This window comes from Arctopsyche grandis, unplaced genomic scaffold (genome assembly GCF_051622035.1).
Source record: "Arctopsyche grandis isolate Sample6627 unplaced genomic scaffold, ASM5162203v2 HiC_scaffold_104, whole genome shotgun sequence".
Classification (NCBI taxonomy): Eukaryota; Metazoa; Arthropoda; class Insecta; order Trichoptera; family Hydropsychidae; genus Arctopsyche; species Arctopsyche grandis.
In genome coordinates, this window is record NW_027518462.1 from 76,129 (window position 1) to 81,138 (window position 5,010).

At 33.3% G+C, this 5,010-nt stretch overlaps 1 non-coding gene across 1 annotated transcript; it reads left to right on the forward strand.

Moving 5' to 3' along the window:
* The first annotated feature begins 2,271 nt into the window (after window positions 1-2,271).
* On the forward strand, window positions 2,272-2,345 carry TRNAM-CAU (transfer RNA methionine (anticodon CAU)). The gene has a single exon. It is a non-coding gene; the product is annotated as a tRNA-Met (tRNA).
* Window positions 2,346-5,010: the final 2,665 nt, after the last annotated feature.

The window sequence follows — 5,010 nt, forward strand, 5'->3', positions numbered from 1 at the left end:
TAACTATTTTAAAACACACTTACTGTCTGAAACTAGTAACCTGCTCCAAGATATAAAACTCTCTTTTAAAAATATATTCACTAAATATAAATAAAGGAACATATAAATGACAACAGGATATAAAGCTAGGATGTTTGATGAAAGGGATACTCAAGATAGTATTAAAATACAGGACTTAGCAAAGTCTACTGATAAAAATGTAGAAGCAGCAATATACTTAGCTAATGAAAAAGGTATTGCAGGGATTGAAACTATGTTTAAAAGTAGAGCTGAGGTAGGGTTTAAGAAGTATGGTGTAACTACCGAAAGGGCTGACCTATCCTTAGAACATTGGAAATTACATGCACTTGAAGAGGCTATGGATCACTTGATATACACAGTAGTAATATGTGAACTAACTGGGTTTAAAGCAAGAAGTATAGATTTATTGGCAGCATCCTTGAATACACTAAAACTATCTTGGGAGGTATTCCATGATAAATAATTCTAACTTAGTATGGGCTTCTATAGTAGAGCCTTACACAGAATCAGTAACCAACCATGGATGTTCAAATGGTATGTCTTTAGCAGGTTACGATATAACCATAGCTCAGGATATTACTTTCTATAATTTTGGGCTATTTAGCTTCTATTCGTCTAAAACCCCTACCAACAACCTTACTTATACTGAGTATGTGGGTAGCTTTATACGTAGACTATTATCTAATACCACCCATAGATGGGGTCTTGGTTCTTTTTCTTTGGCTTCTTCTATAGAGCATTTTACAATGCCTACAGGATATTGTGGTGTTGTATACGATAAATCCTCATGGGCTAGAAGGGGTATAAGCCTCTTTAATACCATTATTGAACCTGGCTGGAAGGGTTACCTTACTTTGGAGTTAAAAGCCAATAAACTAGGTATTACGCGTATCAGAAAAGGTACTGGAATAGCCCAAGTAGTGTTAATGGCTTTAGAAGACCCTAAACAGTATACAGGTAAGTACCAAAACCAAGAAAATAGACCTACAGAGGCTAGATAATATGCTATACGCTTTATATATGATGATTGCAGGGATTAGTTTGGAACAGGCATCCTGCCTGTCTAATACGATATATCACGAAGCTAGGGGGGAAAGTATTAAGGGACAGATGTTAGTAGCAAAAGCTGTTATTAATAGAAAGAACCATAAGGAATTTCCTAGTACTATATGTAAAGTAGTATACGCTAAGAATCAATTCGAGTGGACTTGGGTTGTAAAAACACGCAAGACTAATCGTACAAGCAATATACTAGCTTCATGGTTTATAGTACGGGATATATTCTATAAGGACCCTGAGGGTATTACTTTCTTTAATCAAAGAGGCTTTACCAACAAAAGACTTCAGTATGTTATGACTGAAGGTAACCATAAATTTTATAAAATAAAGGCAACCCAATGAAACAATTATTGGAAGATTTAGAAGATGATGAGGTTAAAAAAGTACTACTTAAATTAGGTAAAAAGATTAAACAACCTTACACAGAATCCATACCTAAAGTTAGGAGGGAGTATAAATTATGGTTGGATTCTAAAAGATACCCGCACTATACCAACCATTATTTTATGTTAAGGGGTAGTGAATTCTTTGGAGCTATTATCGAATTAGAAACTAAAATGGAAGAGATATAGCTATGTATATAGTAACTCGTAGAAATGTAGTACATATTCCAGAAGTTATTGATGTACGGATAGTTAACAACTGTAGTATACGTATAGGGTACTATGCCTCTAAGGATAGTACCGAAATATTAGCTATGGAGATAGACCTTATAAGTACTGAGGTGGCTTTGGTAGCCCATAATAAGATTATGTTAGCCTATACTAATAAATCCCCTATAGTAGATATAAGGGACTTTACTACTTCAAATATATGTTACCCGCTTAACCCTAACGAAATACCTCTTGCAGAAGAGGTTATTGTGTTTTTAGAAGATGCTGGTATTATTTTAGAGAATACCTCAATGTTTGATGATGACTGTGGTATGGATAAATTAGATTTAACAATAACCACTTACTTGTAACTACTATTAAAGCAATAGAAATAGAATATATTATATTTGAGGCTTCTCAAGAAGGTGCAGTTAAATCCATCACATAAGGTACAGATTTTTTTTTAAGTGTAGTAGGTTTTGGTAAAGTATCTGGTTCGATTACAGCTCTAGTAATAATGTTATCAGAGTGCCCTTGGTAGGGAAATAAGACTTAGTACTTTAGGTTCGATTCTAGGTACAATCTCCAAATATTTCAAGTGTCTTTAGCTCAGTTGGTTAGAGCAATCGACTCATAATCGATAGGTCACGGGTTCAAGTCCCTTAAGACACACCAATACACAACACCCTATATGATACAGGGTGTTTTTTTTTATTTTATACGGAGAATATATGGAACATAAAATTACCCCTTTAAATAGATTACAAAATGAGTCTAAATATAGACAATACATAACCACACAAAACGAAAGTAAGTTATTTTTTAAGTTTCCTAATGGGTATGCTGCAAGTATTATTTATAATAATAACTCATATAGGTATGAAGAAAATAAGGTTGAGTTAGCCCTATTTAAAAGGAATGCTACAGGTAATTACGCTATTTATTACACAAATGGAGGGTATTTCGATGATGTATGTAGGTATTTGACATTTACTGAAGCAGAAGTACTTATAGACAAAATATACTATGCTTTGCTCTATTACCCTACAAATAATCTAGAAAAGAAGATTGTTAAAACCGAGGTTCTTATAGGTAACTACCCCTATACCATAGTGTTCACACCTACTGCCTTGCACCATACCTGTAGTAATGTTCACAAAAGAATAATAACTATAAGGGCTATCCCAGATACACTAAGCTTACTGAACATACTTACTTTAGAGATGGAAAAAATATATCTAGATTTGAAGTATACCAACCCATTTCAACCAATACCTACTCAAGATAATATGGTATTAGCTAGTATCGGGGTAGAAGCCGATAAGGCTATCAGCCACTATTGCAATATAGTAGGTAGGGAGTTTGAGAGCCCATATATTAATACTACCTTATACCAAAAAGATAAGTTTAGTACCTTTATGGAAAATATTACTACTATAAATAGCTCATACTTTATGGCATTACTTAAAGCTCCTATGGGTTTTACTTCTGTGGAAGGCTATGCCCCTAGTTTGCTATTACACGCAAGCTTAGATATTAAAACAAATAGTAGAAATACCGCAGCAACTTCCTACGTAGCGGGTTTAAATATAGAGTATGGTGGGGGAGATAAACGAGTACTTATTTATATGGTATGTATGGACAATAGGTATAACTTCCACAGCATACGTACTATTACTAGATTAACTAGAATGCCTATAGATATAGGTATTGGTATCACACCTGAAAATATTAAAAAACTTGAGTCCTGTTTAAACAACTAAAGAGGTATACACATAAATAAATTTTTAGAATTAAAAAACAAAGTTACATTACAAGCTGAAGAGCATACAGCAGCATGTGTAAAATTATCAGAACTTGTAGATAATTTAATTTCACAATTTAGAGCCATTAGTTCAGGAATATCTAGGGGATATCTATAGTGACCAACGATTGCGTGTTTATAACTGTATAGATTTTAGTGGACTTACTGTTCACATAAATCTTAATAGATACTAATACGAAGAACCTCTCTATATTGAGTTATTTTTTAGTTTAAGTACAAATGATATTACAAATATGGCTTTCAATGGTACGTATGCAGACCATAAGTTTATGCTTAGTGTAATTGATGTAATACAGGAGGTAGCGTGCATACTGATAGTGATATTAGTGTTGTAGTGAATTATTTAAATAAACTAGAATTATTAGAGGAATAACTATGAATATAAAACAAGATATTACTAAAGTATTAGAAAACCTAACTACAACAAAAGATTGTGTTAATGTAAAAAACATAAAAGATACTATAGATAAGTTAGAAAAATTGGTTGATTTACATTCACTAAAAACATTTACTTTTAGGGATGTCAAATTCACTGCTCCAGCATCAGCTGAATACATTGCAATGGATAAAGATCAGGTATGGTACTGGTTTAATCAGTACCCTACCCGAGATGGGGCTTGGAAGTCTCGGGATACAAAAGATAGATTAAAAGAGGATTTCTTGTGTGAGGTAATTCCCGAATTACATGGCATTAAATTCGAACGTCCTTGGCACTTATCTTTATATCAAGTTGAGGAATATAGGGACATAGAAAAAACATACTGGTATCTTTCAGTAACTGGAAAAGTAATTGATTCATCACATACTTCAAACAATTTCTACGAGTCTTATGTACATGACGGTAAAAGATACTATTCAAAAGAAGATGCAGATGCTGCATCAAGTATACTTACTACAGCATTAGCTATACTGGAGTTACATAAAGACACAACTACAGTATTTATAACAGACGCAACACTTACACCAAAATGCTTACGTGAACTAACAGAAGGTTATGGACTAATAATGTGTAAATAGCACAAAGGAGATTAAAATATGAAAGAAAAGTTTGTAGTTTACGAGGTAGCTGTAGTATTTGATGAAAACTACTATCAGATTACTGACGTAATACAGATATGAGAAAGTGAAGAAGATGCAGTTGACTTGCTGACATGGTTGCTTGAAATCCATGTTTATAAGAACTACCGCCACTGCTCACTATCAGAGTTCAAAACAATGTATAGCAAAGCTAGGGAGGAAAAAACGTGCTTAATATTAGAGAATTAATGGGTAACTCAGAAGACGTAAAAGATAAAATAGCTTCTTTACGCAAAGATATAACTAAAAGTGAAAAAAGCTTTAATAGGCTATTAAAGCCTTTCCTAAATGAGCTGGTTCTAACTATGCAGAGTGAGGGTGAAGGGATATTTGAAATCACTGTAGTTGTTAGAGACCATATTATTGTTTTCATTCTGCACTACAGTGAGAATTATAAAGCTTTTCAAGACTTTGCCTTTAACAAGAAAACCAACT